This window comes from Bos javanicus, chromosome 20, assembly GCF_032452875.1.
Source record: "Bos javanicus breed banteng chromosome 20, ARS-OSU_banteng_1.0, whole genome shotgun sequence".
Classification (NCBI taxonomy): domain Eukaryota; kingdom Metazoa; phylum Chordata; class Mammalia; order Artiodactyla; family Bovidae; genus Bos; species Bos javanicus.
The window spans coordinates 12,144,757-12,171,962 of record NC_083887.1 but is presented as its reverse complement, the minus strand read 5'-3'; positions in this window follow the sequence as shown (position 1 = coordinate 12,171,962).

Here is a 27,206-nt window from a genome sequence, read left to right as displayed (position 1 = left end):
TCAGACCACTGTTTGAAAAGTCCTGGACTTTTTGTCAAAGAGCTGCACCTGCTGATCTTGATCTTGGGCAGGCATCGTTTTGAATCTTGTTAAACCCCGTGGGCTCTTTTTTCAGTTTAGACTTAATGGGCACCATTTTCCCATTCTCCCACTGCCAGTTTCACAGCATCAGTGGTTCTCATGGGGCAGCATTCGCGGACGTCATTGGGTGCCTTGGTTTCTACAGCAGCTGCCCAGGGGCACCCCTGATGGTCTGACTCTGGAGGTGGGGACCTTGAGCTCCTGGGTCCCTGGGATGGTAACATGCCACCCGCAGGGGACTGCATAGATGGTGGACTGAGATACTCGCAGTCTTTCCGAGAAAGAGGCCTATTTGCTTGTTCTGGAACTTTGGTTCAAAGGCAGGCTTCTGGCCTGGCACCCTCCTCCTAGGGGCCAGGAGGGGGGCTCTCGGAACAGAGGCAGGGGGATGCCGTCTTTGCACCCTCCCTCTGCTGGGCTCCAGCTCACTGATATTGTCCAGAAAGGCACTTAGACACTTGTCTGGAGCTCTGAGTTTTGTGACTTTCACTCTGGGGACACCTCTAGATCATCTGGCCAGAGGGACTTTTGCATGCATACTAAAGGGTGGTATGTATTTGCATATTTTAAAACCTGCTTCCTGAGAGTCTGGCTTCCAATCAATCTGCGTCTAGGTGCTGACTCAAATCCCTCCTCCCCTGCCTTGGGACAGTGACAGGTCTTGGCATACCCTTAATCCCTGGGAGCGATTAAAACATGAAATAGGCTGCTTGGACACTCAAAAATGTTTGAGAGGCAACCAAGAGCCAGGGCAAGATTGAAGGTTCACTTCCTATAAAAGGCCACTGCTTCAAGACTGAGAGAGAGAATTGTTTCCTCTAATATACAGAATCCAAAAAAGAGGGTCAAGCAAAATGAGGAAACAGAGGAGCATGTTCCAAACAAAAGAACAAGATATAACCTCAGAAAGAAGCAATGAAACAGGAAAAATTTGGCAGTTTATCTTGTCATCCAGGGGTGAGATTCTGACTTTGCTGCTGCTGCTAAGTTGCTTCAGTCGTGTCCGACTCTGTGTGATCCCATAGACAGCAGCCCACCAGGCTCCCCAGTCCCTGGGATTCTCCAGGCAAGAACACTGGAGTGGGTTGCCATTTCCTTCTCCACTGCATGAAAGTAAAAAGTGAAAGTGAAGTTGCTGAGTCGTATCCGACTCTTAGCGACCCAATGGACTGCAGCCCACCAGGCTCCTCCGTCCATGGGATTTTCCAGGCAAGAGTACTGGAGTGGGGTGCCACCGCCTAATCCAGATTCTGACTCTGCTTAATCACAATTATGGTCATAATGGATTGAGTGCTTCCACAGTAATAGGGACTGTGCTAAGCACATTGCCGTGTAATCTCGTTAACGCTCATGACTTCCCTGTGATATATGCATTATTCCCATTTAGCAGCTACAGAAGTTGAGGCTTAAAAGTTGGGACAGATTATAAGATGGTCATCAGATGGTATCACATGCTTCTTTGCTTTTATAAGACAATGAATGCTTATGTCTAAGACTTGGAGTCTTAGGTTGGGTTTGCATGATTCTGCCTTAAACTATTCAGAAGGTAGATGTCACATACACACACTTGGAGCTCTGTCTCCTCTGGTTGTTCCTTAATTTTGCAACATTGCCCGGCTCTTTTCCTCTTCCTCCCCCTGCCTTTTTAATTTTTTTACCTCTCAAATAGCTTGAGCCTGGAAGAAGAAAGAAAACTTGCCGGAGGTTACTAGCTGTGTGGTAGGAAATGAGAGCAGAAAGATACAAGGTATTTGGCAAGGGCGACCCCAGTCAAACATTGCTCATCTTGCTGTGTGGCTGCGGTGAGGCAGCCTCTACAGCTTGTATGGGGAGTGCTCTGTGTAGAAGGCCAGCTTCTCAATTTACTTTATAAAATAAGTTTAGTACGTCTGAAAGTTCTTCTTCCTATTGTGCAAAATCAGAGTGCAGATTGCTAACAGCTTTCTGGTCAGTCTGCCTTAACCCTGCTGGAGCAAACCTACCTAGGGATGCAGCTAAGTATTAATATTAATAGATATGATGTGTTTTACATTCTTGGCCCTCTTTCTAGGCTGCATTATGAGCGCCAGTGGGGAGAGCAAATCGTATTACAAAGACATATTTCCAATCTGTTAGCTCAACATTTAACTCCTTTTATACAGCCTGGTAAATAGCCCTCAGATGGTAATGAATTCTAATTGTAGCCAAGGAGGAGGAAAAAAGGAATGCAAAGCTCCACTCCCTGCAATCCCTTGGAACAATCTGGTCCTTCAGAAGAGGCTGCTTTCAGAATCACAATTTCTAAATGAAAGGTCTGATTGAATTTGTGCTGGGCAGCCTGGGTGAGTGGATGTGTGGCTGAAAATCCTCCGATGTTCTGCAGGAGCTTGTTAGCAACTTGTTACTCCCCGTGGTTTCTCTTTCATAATTGTGCACAGCAGGCTGGCATGAAGAGTGTAACCTTTCTTTGAAGTGTGAAAATGCATTAACTTATGGTATCATTTTGAAGTCATGACCAGCCTTGGAGTGAGCAATATGGAATAAATATTCACAGGTGACGCTGCACTGTTAAGGGTTTTTTATAACTCTTTCTCTCCTTTCCATTTCTGTTAGCACCCTTGCAATTGCTAAAATAAATAAATAAAAGTACCTTTTTAGGCTGTAAAGAATAAAATCTATATCTCTACAGATGGTGACTGCAGCCATGAAATTAAAAGACGCTTACTCCTTGGAAGGAAAGTTATGACCAACCTAGATAGCATATTCAAAAGCAGAGACATTACTTTGCCAACAAAGGTTCATCTGGTCAAGGCTATGGTTTTTCCTGTGGTCATGTATGGATGTGAGAGTTGGACTGTGAAGAAAGCTGAGTGCCGAAGAATTGATGCTTTTGAACTGTGGTGTTGGAGAAGACTCTTGAGAGTCCCTTGGACTGCAAGGAGATCCAACCAGTCCATTCTGAAGGAGATCAGCCCTGGGATTTCTTTGGAAGAAATGATGCTAAAGCTGAAGCTCCAGTACTTTGGCCACCTCATGTGAAGAGTTGACTCATTGGAAAAGACTCTGATGCGGGGAGGGATTGGGGGCAGGAGGAGAAGGGGACGACAGAGGATGAGATGGCTGGATGGCATCACTGACTCGATGGGTGTGGGTCTGAGTGAACTCTGGGAGTTGGTGAGGGACAGGGAGGCCTGGCGTGTTGCGATTCATGGGGTCGCAAAGAGTTGGACACGACTGAGTGACTGATCTGATATATATATATACACACACACACACACACACACACATACACATTAAGCATTTTTGTTGGTGGTATAGATCAGAATAAAGCATCAACTTTTTTCCCAGAATTACATTTATTTATTCATTAAATATTAATTGATCTGTGACTCTGTGCTGGGTCCTGACTGAATACAAGGACATAAAGAAGAAGACATAAACCCTGCCCTCAAAAACCTCACAGCATTACTCATAAAATAAATCAATGGCCCATGTTCATTGCATGGCTTCTTGGGTGTCAATCAAGAATGATTAGACAGCTTATAATTCATTAAACATATTCAGATATAAATGATAACCCTTCAGAATATATACGTCAATCCCAATCTCTCAGTCCATCCCACCCCTCCCTCCCCTTCCCCCCTTGGTATCCATACATTTATTTTCTATGTCTGTGCCTCTATTTCTGCTTTGCAGATAAGTTCATCTGTATCATTTTTGTAGATTCCACATATATGAGTTAATGACTGAAGCAACTTAGCAGCAGCAGCAGCAGCGGACAATATTAGTTTTTCTCTTTTTGACTTATTTCACTCTATATGACTAGGTCCACCCGTGTCTCTGCAAATGGCGCAATAAGTATAAAATAGATAACTAATGAGAACCAATCATACAGCACAGGGAACTCTACGCAGTACTCTGGGGTGACCTAAATGAGAAGAAAATCCAAAAAAAAGGGGATATATGTATACATGTAGCTGATTCACTTTGCTATACAGCAGAAAATAACATAACACTGTAAAATAACTATACTGCAATAAAAAAAACAAACAAGCTATGCTCCAATATAAAATAAAAACTGAACAAACCAACAAAAACCACCCCCCCCCGCACTAATTGTATATAAGATCTTTTTTTGGCATATGTACTTGCTTTGTACAGTGAAAATATTAAAGAGTAATATGTTTTTATCATAGATATCAACATTCAGACTCTAAATTACTCTGCTACAGGCCTGAAACATGGGATGTAATTATATTTTTATTGCATTGAGGGAAATTTCATAAGTCCCAGATATTGGTGAATGTCCCTGCTAGCAACCCCTCCATATTTATCTGCATTGCCTTCACTCTTTTCTTCTTACTTTTTCTCAACCCGCCCTCCTCCTACTTTTTTTTGAGCAGTGAGAGGGATATCTCTTCCAGTGCAAGGTTAATTCTTAAAACTTTCCTTCAAGTCTCATCCCTTCCTACCTCTCTAAGGTATCTATCTCAAGTCCCTGTCCCACTTCTTGCTTTTGTAGAAGCTCCCTTAATAATGAGGTTAAGTCTATCAAGATGTCAAAGTAGTCTAAACCCAACAGATTAAAAAAAAATCCCCTTCCTGAACTTCATGCCCACTCCTGTAATGGCCCTGTCTCTTCTTATCTCTCTCCTGGTCTCTTGTAGATAACTAATCTTTCAGAATGACTTATCTACACAGATTTCCTCCTAGTTTTCTCCCATTTCAAAACAGTGATCTACGAATGCATCCTCTTCTCCCATGAAAAGCCTTCCATCAATTCCCTAATGACCTTCTAGTTGCAAAGTTAATGAATATTTTCCATTTTGACTTTATTTCTCTGCACTATTGATAACTATTGATCACTTTCACCTTTTAAAATTAACTTAAAATATATACAAATATGGTACACACTCTAGGTGAAATATGACATCAATCCTGGGGGTACACCATGTGGTAATTTACAGGCCCCTTCTCTTGTCTATGACTCTCCAGCCTTACTTTCTTAAGGACCTTTTTTTTTTTTGACAGTCTCTTGTATGTCCTTCCAGAAATATTCAATTCAGATTCAATATGGAAAAAATACAAGGAGATCATGCCACACATATCATTCTTCAGTGACCTCTTTTCATGTAATGTCTGTTAAACATCTTCACATATCAGCACATCGTTGTAAACTCTCTCCTTCTGAAAAGATCCTGCTCACCAACCCACAACAGTGCTCTTTCTTCTCTCTGTAAGCATCTTCTAGTCTCCTCCGCAAGGACCAGTGTCTGAGTCCTGTTCTAGGGTATCTGAGTCTCAGCTCCCACTGTTTCTATGGCAGAGACCATCAAATGCCATTCACTACTGTATGCTCTTTTACTCTAAGCTTTATCTCCTGGCAAGATCACTTTTCTGACTTCCATACTTAATTGCCTATCATATGCTTCATCTTGAATAGACTGCAGAAATGTGGAATGTAACATATCAGGAACTCAGCTTATGCTTCTTCTCTGTTCTCATTTCCCAACCCTTCTTCTTATCTCTAATTTCCAACCGTAGTGACTGCTGTCTCACCCAACAAGTTGCTAGTGTCAGACACCTGGAGTCATCATTCATTTCTCTGTGTCCTTTATCTTCATGTATAATCATCAAGTCTTTTTAAACTCCTAACTGTTTTTTTAACACAATCACTTATTTACATCCCATTGTTATTCTCCTCATATAAGCCACCAAATTTCTCATCTAAAGTGTTACAATAAACCTCTTTATAAATAACTCTTCCTGTAGTCCTATATTCTCCCCACCAGAGTCTTATTTCTAAGATACAAAATAAGACAAAGTTTGAATTTCTTCATAAAGCTAGTAAGAGACTATCCCCCATCACACTCATTACAATTCTTTTTCTTTTATATTCATCTGCCCCTCCCTCTATACTGTGGGCTTCCCTGGTGGCTCAGATGGTAAAAAATCTACCTGCAATGTGGGAGGCCCAGGTTTGATCCCTGGGTTGGAAAGATCCCCTGGAGAAGGAAATGGCAACCCACTCCAGTATTCTTGCCTTGAGAATTCCATGGACAGAAGAGCCTGGTGGGCTACGGTCCATGGGGTCAAAATAGACAGACATGATTGAGCAACTAACACTTTCACTTTCACTTTTCCCTCTGTACTAGAGACCTGCTGAAACAACAGTTCTCTTATTTGCATCTCTGTTTGTCCCTACCACCTGGCCAGAGGGACAGCATCATCAAATGTTGTCTTCAAGAGAACTGACAGCCCTTTTCCAATTATCACTTTGTTGATTGGGAGGCAGATGTCCATGTGCTATGCTGGTCCTTTCTCCCAATCTCTGCTTATCCGCAAGTTGTTTATTTTTATTTTAATTTCTCAAATAGGGACTGGATTTCTAGATTCTTTGTAGAATTAGGAAATTGGCCACCTCATGCGAAGAGTTGACTCATTGGAAAAGACTCTGATGCTGGGAGGGATTGGGGGCAGGAGGAGAAGGGGACGACAGAGGATGAGATGGCTGGATGGCATCACTGACTCGATGGACGTGAGTCTGGGTGAACTCCGGGAGTTGGTGATGGACAGGGAGGCCTGGCGTGCTGTGATTCATGGGGTCCCAAAGAGTCGGACACGACTGAGCGACTGGTCTGATCTGATCTGAATAACTTTTTCCAGCATTTGCTCTAATTTATATGCATGTCTGGTCTGTGATGTCCTTCCAGGGCTCAGAGGGGCCAAAGCAGTGTCTACCCTTGGTGTTGGAAACCTCTGCATTGCAGCTTAGAAAGTCATAAGGCTGCAGCTAGTAGACAGTGATGGCATTGGCCTAGAAGAGACCTGAATTCTAGAACTCCTGAGAACTGATTATGTGCCAGAAGAGAAATTGGGAGGATTAGAAGAATATAAAATGCCAAAGAAAGTAAAAAATGCACAAGACTTTACTATAGAAGTAAAAATTTATTACTGGCAGCAGAAAATCTATTTGGCTTGAAGGATAATATGTCTCTAGAGCTCTCCTCACAAGAAACCTATATATCCTGGATTTAGTCACTAGGGCTAGCCTGTGGGGCTGGATCTGGGCAGCTCCTAGAAATCCTTGATGCTTTGACTTAATGATGGATTAAGAGGTATGATGGATGCACAAAATATTTGGAATGTGAATATATAAGGTTTCTGATTGGATTTGGGGAATGGGAGTAAGAGAGATTGGAAATAGGTTTCTAACTTGGATAACTAGATAGGTGTGTGTGTGTGTGTGTGAGCGTGTGCGTGCACGCATGCACATACGTGCTCAGTCGTGCCTGACTCTTGTGTCCCCATGTCCCTCCTCTGTCAATGAAACTTTCCAGGCAAGAATATTGGTGCAGAAGGGGTTACCATTTCCTACTTTAGGGGATCTTCCCAACCCAGGGATTGAACCTGGTGTTTCTTTTTTCTCCTGGATTGGCAGGTGGATTTTTACCACTGGTGCCACCCGGGAAGCCCACTGGATAGATGGTGGTCCCACAAAAAGTGTAGAAAATAGAATGAGAAGTAGGTTTGAAGGTGAATACTGTGGTTTTAGTTTTGGTTTGAGTTCTCTGGAAGATATCCAGGTGGAGATACAAGGCTGTGAAGCTTGTGAGGAGTATTATGTTAGAGATAATAGATTTGGAGAATTCCTTACCATATACATAGTAACTGAAATCAGTGCAATGGGAAGACTTAGCTCTTCATTTTCTCTACACGTATAGTTCAGGCAAGGCTCTCCCACTTACACTTGCTACGTTTACTACAAATTCCCCCACTAGATCCTCCCCTTTCTTGAATCCAGCACTGTCTTCTGAAATCCCAGCAATCTCAGGAAACCCAAGTGACTCTTTGTATCCAGGAGAGGGAACGTTAACATGAAGAGTGGGAAAAGTAGTGGTGCCCCCACATTTCAGAGTTAAGTGGAGACTGAAGACCTCACTGGGGACTCACTCATCTGTCAGAAAAGCAGGCGGGACCCCCACGAGAACACCAGTCACAGAAGTTAAGTCAGAAGAGCTTCACAAAAGAGAGGTCAAGGAACCACTTATCTGAATTTTCTCCAGTGCTGGTGAACTCCAGGCTGCCTTGGATATATTCTCCAAGAAGCTAGTGACCATAATTGCCCTATTGCTTGTTAATTGCTATGATATTTTTTCAAGGGGCAAAAAACTACTTCGAGAAACTACATTTAAAATGAGTCACATATGGGACTTCGCTGGTGGTCCAGTGGTTAAAATCCTGCGCTTCCATGGCAGGGAACACAGGGTCGATCCCTGGTCAGGGAACCAAGATTGCACATGCCATGTGGTGTGGCCAAAAAAAAGAAGAAAGAAAATATAAAATGAGTCACATACCAAGTCCAGTCTATTGTCAGGAGGCTCAGCCAGCTCTGACTCAGACCCTCATCCTTAGGAAGCTATCTCATATCTGTTGACCACAAGGATGGATATGTGCCACTTCAGGATGAAATTTTAAAAATGTGTTTTGCTTAAAAATTTTTTAAATAATTTTTTCAAGCGGTTTAGTGTTCTCAACAAAATTAAGAGGAAGCTACAGAGGTTCCCGTATGCCCCGTACATGCATGGTCTCCTTCATTATCAACATCCCACACTGCAATGCTGCATTTCTTACAGCTGATGAGCCCTGGCACATCATTTACCACCCCAAATCCATAGTTTACATCAGGATTCACTCTTGGTGTTATACATCTTATGAAAGGAGCGAAAGTGTTAATTGCTCAGTCGTGTCTGACTTTTTGTGATCCCATGGACTGTAGCCTGCCAGGCTCCTCTGTCCATGGAATTCTCCAGGTCAGAATACTGGAGTGGGTAGCCAGTCCCATCTCCAGAGGACCTTCCTGATCCGGGGATCAAACCCATATCTCCTGCACTTCAGGCAGATTCTTTCCTGTCTGAGCCCTAGGGAAGCCCCACTGGAACACTGAGTAATGATATTAGCATGTCTCAGGTGGTGCTAGTGGTAAAGAAGCCACCTGCCAGTGCAGGAGACACAAGAGATATGGGTTTGATCCCTGGGTCGGGAAAATCCCCTGGAGGAGGGCATGGCAACCCACTCCAGGATTTTTGCCTGGAGAATCCCATGGACAGAAGAGCCTGCTGGGCTACAGTCCAAAGGATCACAAAGAGTCAGACAGGACTGAAGCAACTTAGCACACACACACACACACACACACACACACACAGAGCAATGCATCTTTTGAACAACATGTTTTGATTAGGTTGAAAAAATAAGCAGTAAAATTTTAGTTTAGAAAAGCTCAATGTGGGAAACATACAACCCTAACCTAACTCTTGAACAAAGGGTTCAGTTAAGATGAAGGTCATGGTTGAAGTACATCAGTTGATTATCTGTTTTGCACATCACTGTAATTTTTTTAGAAAGACATTTCACAGTTTGTTCACCAATGTTTTGATGAGGCCATGTTCTGATATTCTCTACAAACAACAGCGTCCCTTTCCAGCAAAGATGATCCCAAGTACGGGTTGTATTGCTGGAGATTTTAGAGAGGGACTCTGAGGCAGGCGTGGGGTAGACAGGCAGCAGGAGCAGTTCTCTCAAGTATGGAGTGCTTGTTCCAGCCACATGTGTCATATTTGTGTTAAGGCCACTGGAAAATGAGTTCCTGAGTATCAGGCGTTATGTTGATTGCTTCCCACTCATATATTCTTGTGTAGGTACTATTATCTTCATTTTACCCAGAATGGATGAACTTATCCAAGGGCACATCGTGTAAATTGTAAACATTCATGGTTCATGAAGTCCTCAGTGGAGGAAGACTTCTTAAGAAAAAGATGAGGTGTACACTTGATTTGGGGAACACAATGCCCTTATCATAGAATTGTTTTTGTTTCAGGGCCAATAACCACAATATTTTTCCAGCAAGATACTGATGTTTTGTCTTTTTTTTTTCCCCCACTCACTCAAATGAGTCAGAGACTTTTAAAAGCTTAAAAAGGTAATTGAATAAACTGTCCTTGTAAAAGCACTCTGGGTTTAAGGAGGTTTGACCATTCCAGCTTATGTTAAAGATGGAAAATTATGTTTTTAAGATAATTACATGTTCCTTTTGATAAAGCAAAAACATTCACAAACACAGATGTAGTTTCAGACTGGTCTGCTGAGCCTGTTGCCAGCTGTGATTAACTTGTGGTAACGACTCTTCTCCTCCCTAGGGAGAAGCCAGCCGCTCAGGGTGGTGAGGGGAGGTGGTGAGGAAAGAGTAGACTGGCTTAGTAGGGTCACACTTCACATGCAGCTCACACTTTACCTTCAGAGGCCACTGACTTAACTTAGGAGGTCAGGCATGTTACACACTGATGGTTAAGAAAGGACATGTAAGAGGCCTTGGGATACACCAGCTAAAGTTGTATGCTGCTAAGTCACTTCAGTCGTGTCCGACTCTGTGCGACCCCAGAGACGGCAGCCCACCAGGCTCCCCCGTCCCTGGGATTCTCCAGGCAAGAACACTGGAGTGGGTTGCCATTTCCTTCTCCAATGCATGAAAGTGAAAAGTGAAAGTGAAGTCGCTCAGTCGTGTCCGACCCCTAGCGACCCCATAGACTGCAGCCCACCAGGCTCTTCCATCCATGGGATTTTCCAGGCAAGAGTACTGGAGTAGGGTGCCATTGCCTTCTCTGTAAAGTTGTATAGCTACTTGCAATGTAATATTTCAACAGAGTGCTTCTGTAACTTGTATAGAACTCATATCCACTGATGGTTCCTCCTCTGTGTCCTTTGCTGGTTCCTTTGCATCTTCCAGATCTCTTTACCTCCCAGAGCCAGGTCCTATTTTTCTCTAACTGCATTTACCATATTATCTGAATTCATCAAGTACCACCTGAAAGGTGATGAGTTCCAAAGTTAAATCGTCAGCCCAACCTCTCCCCAGACTCCAAACTCATTTTGAATGATCTCCTTAACATTTCCTCTTGATGTCTAGTAAATTTCCTAAACTCATCACGTCCAAAATGGACTGATCTCCTAATCACCAGCCTTCTATTTTCCTTTCTGTATCTTAGTGAAATTCCATCTTTCCTGTTGCTTAAGCTAAAGAACTTTTGAGTCATCCTTGACTCCTCCCTCTCCTTCTCTACATGTAAACCATCAACAGGGACTTCCCTGGTGGTCCAGTGGTTAAGACTCTGCGATTCCACTGCAGTGGGTTTGGGTCCTTTGTTGGGGGAACTGCTAAAGCTGAAACTTCAATACTTTGGCCACCTTATGCGAAGAGTTGACTCATTGGAAAAGACTCTGATGCTGGGAGGGATTGGGGGCAGGAGGAGAAGGGGACGACAGAGGATGAGATGGCTGGATGGCATCACTGATTCGATGGACGGGAGTCTGAGTGAACTCCGGGAGTTGGTGATGGACAGGGAGGCCTGGCATGCTGTGATTCATGGGGTCACAAAGAGTCGGACACGACTGAGTGACTGATCTGATCTGATCTGAATATACTGCAAGCTGCACTGGGGGAGAGGGGCAAAAAAAAAAAAAAAAGTATACAAGCAACACAATTGCTCTTGGCTATATCTCCAAAATATATCTGGAAGCTAACCACTTCTTACCATATCTATCTCTGTCCCCCTGGGTTCAAACTACTGTCTTTTCTTATCCCTCTTGTCTCCACTATCTGTTCCTAACTCAGCAGTCAGAGGAATCTTTCTAAATGAGGTTTAAAGACATTCTGTTCTTCTGCTCAAAACCCTCCAGTGGTTTCCTTCTCCTCTTGTTACTCCCTTCCCTCCAGCCACACTGGTTTATTTCTCTGAGGGTCATTGACATGCCAGGCACAACTCACACTAAGACGGTTTGTTAAGACATGGATTTCCGGACCCCGCCCCCGGAGTTTGTGATTCATCAGGGCTGGGTTGTGATTGGTTAATTTGCATTTCTGAAAGTTTCCAGGTGACTTTGTTGCTGGTGTTGCAGGACAACACCTTGAAAACCACTGGTGGTGTGCTGATAAATCAGATCCCTGAGAGAGTGGGTGGAATGCCTGAATGAAGTATCTGCTGCTTTCTCTGATGTGAATACCCCCACCTCAGCCAATTTTAACTTCTCAGCCCTATATCAGTTGGCTCACAAAATTCCTAAAAATTTAACAATCGCCTCTCAGAAGCACACCCTTGGAATGGAGCCACTGATTTAGGACAATTCTCCAGACCCTGCTTAGGGAACAGGATTAAGGAAAGGAGTGATCACTTATTTTATAATTACAATGTGCAGGTCAGTGTTTTGGTCCTTGACATAAAATGTTTAATTTTGTCCTAGTAACAAATCTGTGAGGTTGTATTTTTTTATTTCCATTTTTTTTTTTTTTAAGATGAGGAAATTGAGAAGTCAATTATTACTTTTCTGAGTCACATAACTGAGGTTTGAATTCAGGACTGAGTGAACACAAAGCCCCTCTCCCTCAAAAAAAAAAAAAAAAAAAAAAGGCCCTGAACCTCTGTGGATGGCATCATATGACTGTAGTCATCAGCATAGGGCTAGGAAATGAAAAAGTGAGACGCTAAAAGTAACCTATGGCACAGGTATAGATGTAAGCTGACCTTAGAGGTGGCTGAATTCTGTTCAACTAGGTTTTTGGAAAAGAGCTCTGGTGAGTAAACTTATATACAAAGTAGGCTAGCTATGTGGGGACTGCAGCCCTCAGAACTGGTCACAGCCCATGGGCCAAGTGCAAGTGGAGAACATGTTTCTTCCCCTGGTGACTGCCTGATAATACAGGAACTGGTAAGTGCAGATCAAAGGAGACAGCATAGCTTGTGTATTGAGAATTCTGGTGCCAGGTGCTGAAATAACCTTCCTTTGAGGGCAAGTAAATTCTCTCAATTGATGCAACAGAAGTTGCTCCAAGCAAAGGGTCCACTTGCTCCCCTGCTTAATTGCCTCACTAACCCTCATTCTGGATTGAGCTTCAATCCCTTCACTTTCTAAGCTTGGAACCCCTGGGACAGGTTTCCACTGGCATGCTTTGCAAGCAACGGGGGCAATTATCCAGGCATCAGAACTGCGTTCCTCAGGTCTTTTCTAGCCAAGCTCAGCCTCTGTTCCTCCAAATGGCCTGGAACACTGCCCTCTGTCTCAGCATCCCGTGCTGGTGGAGACCTGATCTCAGGCTGGGCAGTCTGGCTCTCTGGCCCAAATGAAAAGGCTTCAGGTCTAAATGTTAATCACCTAAGGCTGACCCCAAAGTCCAAGGCAGTGCAAAGTGAAGTCCAGTGTGATGAAAATCAAGTTGCATATTCTGAGCTAGTTTGATCGTCATACTTGGCTACTGGGTGAAAAGCTTTTCAGCTTCTGTTGTTCCCAAAGCGTTTCAACACGGCTCAAAGTGACAGAGGAAAAGTAACCCCAAAGAAGACTGGAGAAGATTCCATCTCTCATACGGATGGGCAAGCAAGGGCTATTCCATTATGTTTTTTTGAAAATCAGTACCTATTCATTCATCCAAATGCTTTTAGAGCAAGTACAGTGGGAAGCTAGAAGAGAGAGACTAGAGAACACTTCTTAGAAAGCTTTAGGAGGGATTTTTGGAGATGTAGTTATGAGGTCATGATAGTAGGAGGAAGGGGGAGACCTCAGGCAGTTATCTGCCCAGAATATCTGAATGTTTGTTTGTTTGTTTGTTTTTTTCCCACTTTCCCTAAAGGACAAGAATCAAGTTTAAGCCATCAAAGACTAAAGTTTTCCTAACTTGTTCTGTGCCATCTCAGGGCTTTCTTATACCCCTCAAGATAGACTGAGAAATCTGCCACCATTTCCCTTTCTCCTACAAAGCCATCATCTACTTCCAGGCCAAAGAGCAGAAAGCGACATAACGCTTTTGTCCATTAAAAATCCGATTGGAGTGAAGTCTGTTTTCTTAGAATTCATATCACTGTTTCTCACCTGCAGAAGGTCTTTGAGAGGACCTAAAAATGGCTAGAGAACCAAAATGTCACCCTTACTATGATAAAACTTAGTTCGGATGGTGGTTGTACGACTCTAGGCAAGACAGCCTATGATGCTGAGCCCATAGACTCAAGCAGACGTGCCCACCTAAGCCAGCATGGAGGGATGGTGGTGCCTTGGCCCCCAGTGTAGCAGATGCTGGGAGAAGCAGGCTCAGATTATTTTTCCCTTTACCACTTCGCTCTCCTGTGGTCAGATGAAGAAAGGAGAGGACAGAGACCAGGACTGTTATCCTGGGGGATCCCCCTCTACCTGGGCCATAAGGAGTTAGGAAGAAGCAGTTATTCCTAATATATGCCCTGGTCAAAGAAAGACAAGGTCGCTGGGGCTGTGATTGTGGGGTACGTCCCCAGTAGAGATGAGGTGAACTTCCCCAAAGCAGAACCATTAGAAAACATTGCTAGTGGGCATTTCTCCCCACCCCCTTCCATGAGGTGTTGAGATGGGAAAAACTTACCTCACAGAAACTTTAGTCCCTGGCAGGCCCACCCTGAGTGGGTTCCGTTGACATTCATTTCTGGCAGTCATAAATAAGAAGAGGTAAAAAAGAAAAGACCTGGCTGAGGAAGAGACAGGATTCTGGGGCTTCTGAGGCTTTGGGAATAAGGCAGATTTAACTTGACTCCATCTCTCCAGGACCTTATTAAAAGAAGAAAGGATAATGGGGATTTTGTGAGGCAAGAGTAGAATAAGGCTGAGTTTGTGCTCTTCTGCATTCAAAATAGAAAGAAGGAAAGAAGGACCAAATATGGAGTTGGCCTTCATTTCCAAGCATGAACCTTCATCACTTTCATCAGTAGCCATCTGGCATGCAGTGTTCTGTGGCATTTCTCTAAAATGACTGGCAACCTCCAACAGTTTCCTTGGCACCACCACTGAGAAGCCTCCGTTCTTAGCAACGTGCTAGAAATAGTCAAAGCTCAACACGGGCAGGTAATGATACTTATATAATCAGCACCTTATTCAATTGCAGTACAGTGAAGCCCCCATCCCTGTGTGATATTCCCAGATGCATATTCAGAACTTCTTTGTTTGATTGCCGACTCACGTGGCTTCTTGAAAGAGATGCCAGTGATGGGGAAAAATAACAACACACATGTACACACACATATGTACCCATACGCACACCCCAATCCTCCCTTCCTTTGGGTTTCACCTCGCTGTATTCACATATCCTTAGAGCACTTAGTTTAATTATCTGTTTATGTATCTGTCTTTTCCAGTAGATTTTAGCACTGAGAGGAGAGAAAATATATCCATTTCATCTTTTATCTTCATCACTGAGCACAGATGCTCAAGGAGGATTTCAATGGACAAAGGCTTTAACTTTATGCTTTCTATGCTTAGTAAACCAATTACTCATTTTCAGAATATAAATGAAACTCAACTTTTTCAAGAATGGATGGCTTTGAGGAGGATTTTTTTTTTTTTTCATCAGAAGTACCTTTTCTCAAGGTGCTATGTGACAAACCAAGCCAACACCCATACAAGTCTGGCCAGTAACCCCCAGGATGCTTTCCACAAGCACAAATGTGTTTACTCTGGTGTTCTAGCCAGCGCTTGGAACTGGCATTCTTAATCCAAGAATTTATTCAGACTTTTAAGGGAACAAACTGAATCTCTTAGCATTTTGAAAGAAAGAAAATGTACACATAAACCAAGTCACACACATGCATGTTTGAGAGACCCACAAACGTTTGTGGTAATGCTGTAATAAGTTTGCTCTATGCTAGAGAAAAGAGGGAACACACAGGACCAAGATTTGTCAGAACTAACTTCTTTCAGGAGACCCTATAGAGGGGCAAGCTCCTGTAACATTCTATGAAAAAGAAATCGAATTGATCGAATGACTTCTGTTGATTCAGTTTGCATATCCAAATAGAGTTCTATATATTTTTTTATGTCACACCTGGTTTCTATACCTGAGGTCCCTGAATATTTCTGTGGGGAAACATGCATGCATTTTACTCAGTGATACCTGATGATGTTTGATGCCATGCTGAACAAAATAGATGCACCTGTCAACCCTAGGTAATAGCTAAATTGCCTGTATCAGTGTTTGATACGGCAAAATTTCTGGGCAAGTGAAAAACATGGACCATGGAGCTTGTCATTCTGTTTTTCGACTTGTAATTTTCTCATCAGAATTTTTAAACGATTAGTGCTCTAGTGTGGAATAACGTCTTTTGTAGGCAATGTTTCCCAAAACAATAGCTTTGATAATAGTTGTATTGGCTTTTGGATATCCTCCTGCCTACCTTGCAGAGGTTTCATTATTAGAATGTATGTATAAATACCAAGAAAATCTGGACTATCGGTACAGAGCATGCATGATCCACTTTATTGCCCCCCAAACACCAAGGACATTTATTTTGCTGTATATCATCTTTGGAAAATTAAAGTGAAAAGAGAAAGTGTTATTTGCTCAGTCGTGTCCCACCCTTTGCAACTCCATGGACTCTAGTCTGCCAGGCTCCTTTATGTATGGAATTCACCAGGCAAGAATACTGGAGTAGGTAGCCATTCCCTTCTCCAGGGAATCTTCCTGACCTATGAATTGAACCTGGGTCTCCCACATTGTGGGCAGATTCTTTACTGTGTAAGCCATTGGAAAGCAAACAGTATTTCTCAAGCTAAGAAACCATAGCAGCTCCTTTTAAAAGCAAAAGAAAATAATTCAAGGTTCCCTTGGAGGTCCTTGGAACTCAGTTTGATTGGCATTGAATTTAGAAATCAGAGTTTTAATTTATGGAAATATCTTATCTTTTGAAAGGAAATATCAAAGACCTGTGATTCCTCTAATAATTAATTAAGGAAATATATAGCAATCATTTGGTAGAATTTTACAACTGAAGTTATGAAGGAAGTTGAGATCAAAAGGTGGACTTATAAATGAGGTCTCTAGAACTCTACCCTCCAAAGGTCTGGGTGTTTTGAATCTCAATTCAGTAAATGATGGAAAAGAACTAATGATTTCTCACCTTAAAGACCTGAAGATTAAAGAGATGTCAGTAAACTTTTGAACTGAATATAGCTAGCTATTTTAAACTTTTAGAAATATTTTTTAATGTATTATACAGGCATTTCTCTTACATTTCTGTAATCCCAGTTATTAAACTGCAATTCAAATATAATGCTAATTAACTAAAGGACACAAATTGAATGGTGTGAACCCATCTTTTGGAATATGTTTGGAATTTGTAATTAGCACCACAAAAGTCAATCAAAGAAAAAGTTGGAAGTGCTTTATTTGAATAGCTGGCCTTTGTTTTTCCACTTCTTGCTGGTGTTAGTGGTGGAGTTGCCAGTAACATTGTTTAAGGCAAAGATGACAGAGGAGATGAGGAGTTCCTGAGTGTGAGAACTGAAGGGCTAACAAGAAAACATTTATGCCTTTGTTCAAACAACTATTTTTAGCTTACAATAAAAAATACTTATACAATAAAAATTGTTTTCATTATTAGAAACCTAAAAGAAAAAAAACCACTTTATTATGCAAATGTAAATTTTTCTTGTTTTTCATAGATTTTCTTTCATTGGAACAGGTATTATTTTAAACATTGTATAATACCCTAATGTTTTTAAAATTAGAAGTACCATACTACTAACAAACAGGTTGATTTTAATGTTATTATATTTTTAAAATTAAGAGTTTTATATATTCCCTTGTAAAAAATTAACAGCTTTCTAAATCCCCTTGATTAGATGGGAAAAGTTTAACCAACCAAATTATTGTATTCAAATACAGTTGAGTTCCTGCTGTACATATTGTGGTATCATCATGACAGGAGGGCCATCCCTGTGGTGATGGCAAACTCTAAATTTAAAGCACCCCATACCTGCAAGGAAAAGTTGTATGTAAGAATTTATAAGTCCTGAGCCTCATCTCTGCATTTTTTTACCTTTTTTTTGGCTGCGCCAGGTCTTAGCTGCAGCGTGAGACTCTTTAGCTGTGGCATGTAGGGTCTAGAGACCTTGCCAGGGATTGAACCCTGGCCCCTGCATGGGGAGTGCAGAATCTTAACCACTGGACCACCGGGGGAGTCCCTGAGGTTTTAATCTTTACACCCTTACATTCTGCTATAGCAGGCTACACCCTGGTACTTAAATGCAGGCACTTTCATTTTACCGTACTATATTTCGGATTAGAGTGTTTATTTAGAATCCCCTTTCTCATCATTTCACTGTGGCAACATTTTGCTCACTTGAGCTCATTTGAGTGTCATGTTCTCCAAATCAGTCATCCTTGTGTCTCTTTCTTTACGCCATGGTGACTACGGCATGACGGTTACTGACAATTATTGGGCCTCTGTTGTGTGATAATTCTGCAGTAGAGTGAGGTTTTGGATGCTGGAGTCAGAAGTATGCAGTAATGGATTGATAGTTCAGTCTCTTAGAAACTGGCTATGAGATTAGACAAGTTATTTAGCTACTCTCGGACATGGTTTTCTCAAAGTGGGATTAACTACACTTCAGCAAATTTGTGAGGTCTCAAAGTAGTTAATCCCACTTTGAGAAAACTGTGTCTGAGAGTGGCTAAATATATATATATACACATATACAGCATGGTTTCCTATCATATGGTAGACCCTTAGTAAATAGTTATGATTATTTTTGCTGTATGGACGCTTGCTTCTCGTGTTTTGACCTACTTGAGGTTAGAGACTGTCTTACAGTAAAACCCTAGAGCAGGGTAGTAGATGAAGAGAGGTTAAGTGATTGAATGCATGAATTGCAAAGTGACTGAACGAATAAATGGTGAAATATCAGAGAAAGTAAAAGAGCCTCCTGACTCCTCATCTTACAAACTACACATTTAAAGTAGTGAGAAAACCTCACACCCATTTCTTAGGCCTTTTTTCCCTTAATCATCAGGTTATTCAACGGTTAGAGCCTGATACTAAGGAAGTTGAGATCTTAGATTCCTAAGTGAAAAACTTCCCAATGTCACTGACAGTATTTTCAGCCACAAAGAATTATTTAGAAATGTTTGCCATCAACCTCCTGGCAATTTGGGTGAGAGAGAGCAAGTGAGGGAAAGAAGGGTCATGATTAGCCCCCAAACCACTATAAATAGTCAATAGGTATGTTTGCCTATTAAAGGTAGGACTTTTATGTTAGAAGTTATATCTTAGAGACAACATTAACACTGGAAAATAGATGAATCTTATAATCAGAGAGTTATAGGATTATAACTCATGACTTCCAAATCTCAACCCCTTGTACTAGATTCCCTATAATGTTTAATTTTGTGTTAACTTGGCTGGATCTTCCTGCCCAGGTATTTGGTCAAATATTATTCTAGATGTTTCTTTGAGAATGTTTGGGTGAGATTTCTATTTAGACTGGTGGCTGTTGAGTAAACCAGATTGCTCTCCCTCCATTCAAGCCTCATTAAATCAGCTGAAGGCTTGAAAAGAACAAAAGAATGATCTCTCCTGAGCAACAGCGAGTTCTCTAGCAGACTGCCTTTAGACTTTATCTGTAAATCGGCTCTTCCTAGTTCTATAGCAGACTACTCTGGGGCTTGAATTGCAACTCTTTCCTGAGTTGCCATCCTGCAGAGTCCCCCAACAGACTTTGAAAATATGCAAGAATACACACACACACATATGCACACACACACATGTGTGTGTATGTATGTATACATATGTATGAAATACGAATGGTTCTGTATCTCTGGAGAACCCTGATGAATGCATTATAAGATGAATTGTAAGACCTATAATTTTATAAATTATTAGTATGTTATTTTTCTCCTATGGCATCATTAAGCAAACTCAGATCAACTTTTACCCAATGATTTTCAGAATGTTGCCCAAAGAGTCCTCACTTGTTAAACTATGTACCTGTCCAATGAACTTTTTACATCAGAGTCACGAGGGAGCTTTGCTGAAATTCAGATTTCCAGGCTCCACCTCAGACATTGAATCAGAATCTCTTTGAGTGGAACTTGGTGATCTGTATCTTTAACTAGTTCTTTGGATTCTTGTGCACATGAAAGTTTGAGAACCACTGATTTCTATGGTATTTGTTTTAAAATTTGCTTGGACAGTGAAATTGCTGGAGACGAGACTATTATAACTAAGACCAAAACTATTAACTGAAGAAGGATTCAGCAGTGAGGAAAATGGTAGATGATAAACTCTAAATGGATTATACATTTTCTTTCAAATATGAATTCAGTTCAGTCGCTTAGTTGTGTCCTACTCTTTGAGACCCCATGGACTGCAGCACCCCAGGCTTCCCTGTCCATCACCAACTCCCGGAGTTTACCCAAACTCATGTCCATTGAGTTGATGATGCCATCCAACCATCTCATCCTCTGTCATCCCCTTCTCCTCCTGCCCTCAATCTTTCCCAGCATCTGGGTCTTTTCAAATGAGTCAGCTCTTGGCATGAGGTGGCCAAAGTATTAGAGTTTCAGCTTCAGCATCAGTCCTCCCAATGAACACCCAGGACTGATCTCTTTTAGGATGGACTGGTTGGCTCTCCTTGCAGTCCAAGGGACTGTCAAGAGTCTTCTCTAACACCACAGTTCAAAAGCATCAATTCATTGGCGCTCAGCTTTCTTTATCGTCCAACTCTCACACCCGTACATGACTATTCGAAAAACCATGGCCTTGACAAGATGGACCTTTGTTGGCAAAGTAATGTCTCTGCTTTTTAATATGCTGTCTAGGTTGGTCATAACTTTTCTTCCAAGGAGTAAGCATCTTTTAATTTCATGGCTGCAGTCACCATCTGCAGTGATTTTGGAGCCCTAAAAAATAAAAAAAAAAAATGAATTATGGGTGGATTATATATTTCTTTTAAATGACAATCTAGTTACTGTTATTGAATGGAGTTATATGAGAGGTTCAAGTTTAAAACATCACAGAAAAAGCCCCAAAGTGTAATTATTTAAAGGGATGGGTAAAACACTAAGAGAATGTACAAAGATGCAAAGGGGAGTGGAAGGTGACGCTGAGGCCGGTGAAGAATAAACAGGTGCTTATATAAAACAACAGGCAGAGACTGATGGTAACCCGGGGCTTGGTTTAGAGGTGCTCCCACAGGAATTGATAGCGCACAGGAAACATTCAACTTCTGGCTGTAGCCAGGCCCTAATTCCCTGAAGGAAGGTGGGGGAAAGGAGAAGAAGGATGGACTCTGTCTCTATTGTATAGATGCAATGGCATCTATACAAAAACATATGGGATATGTTTTTCATCAACATTATGCCAAAAAGATTTTGACCCACCTGGTTGTAGAGATGAGTGGGTCCGTGAAACAACTGGCATATGGAATAGATTATGAAGAAGGTCATCTTAGCATCTGGCTTACTGCAACTCCACATTTCCTATAACTCTAGGTCATAAGAAAAGCAATTCCTGTAACAGATTAAGGCCAATAATGTTTGAAGAATGACTTATTTTCACCCGGGATAACCTTTGTATTTATTAACATGCTATTGATTTCCTGTTTGCTTTTTCTGAGTCAACATGGCAAATGATCTTTAACCCCTAAAAAAGTTATGAGAACCAAATAGTCAGACAAGTGAATATTGCTGAAAGAACTTAATTCTTTATATTCATTTTGACTTCTTTGTGTGCTATTCATATGGGCTGATGGATTTTTCAGAGAGATTCTGAAAGAGTCTGGTTAAATTCAATGTGCTGACAAATTGTAAAGTTTAGTCTAAGAAGCTCAGAATCCCCATTTTCTTTTTTTATATCTAGAAATTTTTATAAACAAAGGACACCATATAGAAATCCTTTCAAATTTAGAATACATAAGATATTTTTAAATCAAAGGGTTTAGACTGACGTTTTTTACCCTGCATAGAAATATAGTCAAATTATTTAGCTCTTTTAGGCAGAAAAATCATTTAGAGATCTATAAGTTCCAAATTTATTTTTAAAATCTTTTGGAAGAGAATTAACTATGAAAAGAAAATTAAAAATGCTATAATTTCTATGGAACAAACAAACACCACTGTTTTCCCCAAACAAAAATAAAAATTAGTGTAAAACCTGAAGGCATCTTTAATTTTATCTGGTTCATGGGACAGAGTGTGAATGCAAAACTGTTCTAGTACAGAGGTTAACAAATTATGGCTTGTAGTGCCAAATCAGTCCACCACCTGTTTTAATATAGCATGTGAGCTGAGATTTTACATTCTTAAATATAATAAGAATATGCAAAATTAGCCGTATGTTGCCCACAAAACCTGAAATATTTACTATCTCTTTTAAGTAAAAGTTTGATGACTCCAATATAGTCTAAGTAAGAAAGAGTCTTACTTACTTTGCATGATGTACAGAGTACATCATGCAAAATGCTGGACTGGATGAAGCACAAGCTGGAATCAAGATTGCAGGGAGAAATATCAATAACCTCAGATATGCAGATAATACCAATGTTATGGCAGAGAGTGAAGAGAAACTAAAGAACCTCTTGATGAAAGTGCAAGAGGAGAGGGAAAAAGCTGGCTTAAAACTCAACATTCAGAAAACAAAGATCATGGCATCTGGTCCCATCACTTCATGACAAATGGATGGGGAAACAATGGAAACAGTGAGAGACTTTATTTTCTTGGGCTCCAAAGTCACTGAAGATGGTGACTTCAGCCATGAAATTAAAAGGCACTTGGTCCTTGGAAGAAAAGCTGTGACAAACCTAGATAGCATATTAAAAACCAGACACATTACTTTGCCAACAAAGGTTCATCTAGTCAAAGCTATGGTTTTTCCAGTGGTCATGTATTGATGTGAGAGTTGGACCATAAAGAAAGCCAAGCACCAAAGAATTGATGCTTTTGAACTGTGGTGTTGGAGAAGACTCTTGAGAGTCCCTTGGACTGCAAGGAGATCAAACCAGTCAATCCTAAAGGAAATCAGTCCTGAATATTCGTTGGAAGGACTGATGCTGAAACTCTAATATTTTGGCCACCTGATGCAAAGAACTGACTCACTGGAAAAGACCCTGATGCTGGGAAAGATTGAAAGCAGGAGGAGAAGGGAACAACACAGGATGAAATGGTTGGATGGCCTCACTAACTTGATGGACAAGCTCCAAGAGTGGGTGATGGACAGGGAAGCCTGGCATGCTGCAGTTCATAGGGTAACAAAGAGTTGGACATGACTGAGCAATTGAACTGAAGAAAGTCTAGAGCTAATCCATCATCTCTGTGACCCCTGGTAAATGGCATGTCTTCTCTGGGCCTATTCCCTTGTCCATGACTTTAGGATGATTAAACCTGCATGCATGTATGCTCAGTCACTTCAGCCGTGTCTGACGTTTTGAGACCCCATGCACTGTTCATGGGATTTTCTAAGCAAGAACACTGGAATGGGTTGCCATTCTCTTCTTTAGGGGATCTTCCTGACCCTGGGATTGAACCCATATCTCCTTCACTGCAGGCAGATTCTTCACACACTTAGCCACCTGGGAAGCCCCAATTACCTGACAGCCTCACAAATAGAAAATGGTCAGAAAATCTGAAAAGCTTTCAGACATTCCGTACAACTAGACATTCATAGGTAGTACCATCTAAAACTCTGTGGCCTCTTTCCATTGAAAAATAAGAATTTCAATGGAACTGCTTTTAAATTTGGGGAGGGAAAATGATGGACTTATTTTGGACAACTTTGGGGGACTACCCTTTTCATCAAATTATTTGCTTTGAGCACATATTGGACAACGCTCCCAAATATCAGACCTTGGTACTTTGGGTCAAGTCCGAGATGTGACTTATCATTGTTGAGCACATGAAATCTTCCTTCCCAGATTGTGCCAATTATCATGAGCAGAAAGGTGACTGTATTTCTGAATGTAGAAAGGGGAAACTATTTAAAATATTTGAAATCAAACTCCTTTTAAGTGCCTCATTTTGGAACTCTGAAGATAACACAGAGTCCTGAGTGTGGGAGAAGTATTAAGACCAAGACACAAGTGAAATGCCAGTGTCTGAGACAGGGGAACAGTGGAAATTTAGATCAACGTCTTTCTGAGAACTGAGAAAGATGAAAGGAGACCCATGCCTACCAAACAGTGGCGAGGTTATCAATTGGCAGCGGTGCAGAGAATGGGGCAAGTGCATTATCAAGTCAAAATAATGACAATAATCATGTATGCAACACTTAACCACACTCAAGATCTCAGCTAACCACTTCATGTACATTACCTCATTAAATCGTCACAACTGCATTATGAGGTAAACCTAATGATCTCCATTTCATAGATGAAGAAACTGAGCAAGCTCACAGAGAAGTTACGCAACTCATATAAGGTCTGCCTGCACCAGAGTAACTGGGAACTTCTCAGGAAGAAAAGCAGCGACAAAATAGCCAGGAAAACAGATGCCTGGTTGAAGCCCTGAAGCTCAATCTTCATAATGAAACATCTGGATTTGACTGCCTTGATTACACTAAGGATATCACCTTGTCACCCTGGTGATATCCGAATCCTAAGTACGTTTAACTGAGGGCCCTGCTGTTGGTAATTATAAACCTGATGGAGTTGCGATTAAAATCTTGATCGTGTAGTGAATTTGAGAAAGGAGTAAGAGACAGGTTTTCTTTTTTTTCTTTCTTTTTTTAATTTTAACTATCCACTCACATGCAAATTAGTGAAATGAAAATAAAAACCACATACTTTTTTTTTTTCGTTAAAGTAGGTTCTTTACTAAGCATTAGCCTAGTTTACTTGAAAGTAACAAAACCTCAAATATTTCATGATCCAGATTGTTGTGAATTTCTGCCAATACATTTCTCTACAGGAAAGAGTCATTCAAGTAATTCAAGGAAGGGCTTACTGTTGTTCAAGGATTTAGGGATTAGAGGAACACCTCCATCCCGGTTTATTAATATCTTATCTTCATATCATAGTATTTCATAGGGTTGATCATAGAAGAAATTTCAGGGAGCATTTAGGGCAACCTGCCTTATTCATAAAAGGAAACTAAGATGCAGAAAGGCCGTGTGACTTGCTCAAGGTTACACAATACATTGGACAGCATGGATAGAGTGGTGGCATGAATGGTGCAGCGCTTGGATACAGTCCCTTCTGCTGTGCAGTGTTCTACCTATCTGCCAAAGAGGCAAAAGTGAGCCCCTAATATACCATATTCCCTTTTTTAAAAAATAGTGATTTTTGGCTGTGCTGGGTCTTCACTGCTGCACGCAGGTTTCTCTATTTGCAGCATGCAGGGGCTATTCTCTAGTTGCAGTGCGCTTGCTTCTCACCGCAGGGGCTTTTCTTGTTGTGAGGACAGAGTCTAGGTGCACGGTCTAAATAGTTGTGGCGCGTGGGCTTAGTTGCCCTATGGCATGTGAAATCTTCCCAGACCAGGGATCGATCCTGTGTCCCCTGCATTGGCAGGTGGATTCTTAACCACTGGACCACCAGGGAAGTCCCACTGATGGTAAAGTGTCTAAGTTGGGTCTATCCCACAAGGTCCATGGTTCATCTTCACAGAGATAGAAATCCTGCTCTGGCTATGTGCTAGACTGTTCTGTCTGCATAATCTCAGCCAATACCACTATCCAGGGACTTGCAGAAGGCCTGATCCACAGACATGGATCCAACTAGGGATCTGACTTTGCACAGGGGCAGTGGGAGTGGGACATGAACATAGGATCTACCACATACTGCACTGCCCACTATCCTATAGGAAATGACTTCAGAAATCCCTCGAATGACCATCTGAAGGCATGCCTGAAACACTATCTTAGAGGCAACATTATGAAAGGATGGAGTGTCATCCTTCAAGAAGCAGTATATGCATTACTACAGAGACCTCTCTACGATGCTGTGTCCCAGTAGGAAAAGTCTGCAAGTCTGGAAAGTAAGGGATGGGTGCAGGGGCAGCTCCGTTTGCCTTCACTTCCAGTGACCTACTGGAGATTTCCTCGCCCTGAAATTCTATGCTCACAGGGTTGAAGAGGACACAATCAGGTCCTGTGAAGTCCAGGTTACCCCTGCTGGCAAAACATTTTGGAGAGACTGTGTCCAGAGCCCAGCAGCAAGAAGAAAAATTAACTTCCTGTCAGCAGTAACACATTCTGACCAGCAGGAGCAAGAGGTCTGCGTTTGCACAGTGGGGACCATGGGGAGAGATGTTTGTGGAAACTTTCTGATCCACTTTGGTATCCGCTGGTACTCCCTACCCCTATGGAACTGAGAGTGAGTAAGTGTAGCAACTTGAGGCCCAGAAAGGTGTGATTTCCCAGAAGGGATGAAAGTGTGGGCCCACTATTAGATAAGCCACCAAGATTTGCCAAGGTGATAGCAGGGGATGCAGGAATGTAGAATGGACAGTGGAAGAGGGAAAGGATGAGAAGCAGTGGTGGCCTGAGACCTACTAACCTCCTTCAGTAGGAGACCAACCAGAAGGGATGAAGGAGCTGCTCCTAAGTCTGCATATAGAAACCCACCCCCATGCAGCACAAGAGGAGTGTGGGCGGCCCTGAAATGCACCCTCAGATCTCGCACTGCAGGAGCCTAGTTGGCTGATGGCCCCAGATGCTGTCCTTCTGGATCCGCCACCATTTCCCACTGGAGCCTCACTTCCCACAGGCTTCTCTTGGCCAATGACTGGGCACAGAGCAGGGCTCATGCAGGCCCTTCCCTGCCTCTGATTGGTTACTTTGGCTTGAGGACATCCCACTGGGCCAGCCAGGATGTTGCTGGAACTGCACTGCATTCTGGGACTCTTCCTGTCCATCTTCCTTCTTGCCCGCTGTCTTTCCCAGGACTCAGACCTGCATCATGGCCTACAGGTTCTTCCCACCCTTCTCTGGCCCCTTTCCCTGTTCCCTTCACAGGCATTTCCTCCAGTAAATGGTCTACATGGATAACCCTGCCTTGGTTTCTGCCTCTTGGAAGCCCTGAACTAACACAGCGGTGATCCTCACCTTCACCCTGAGTTTCTGGTCACTTGCTCTGGGTGTGAGCTACCTTCTGACCTTCATCTTCTCCTCCAGCAATACTTGTCGGTTCTCCCAACCTAGCATTTCTTCTCCATGGAGTGGACACATCACAAAGGCCCTTTTGTTTCCCTGACTTTCTACCACCACCTACTCCCCCTGCATAGATTTTTATGTCCCAGACCTTGAGTTAAAGTCTATGCACGCTCCTCAGAAGACTACATGCTACCTTATCTCCTTACGTGAAATGCCTGC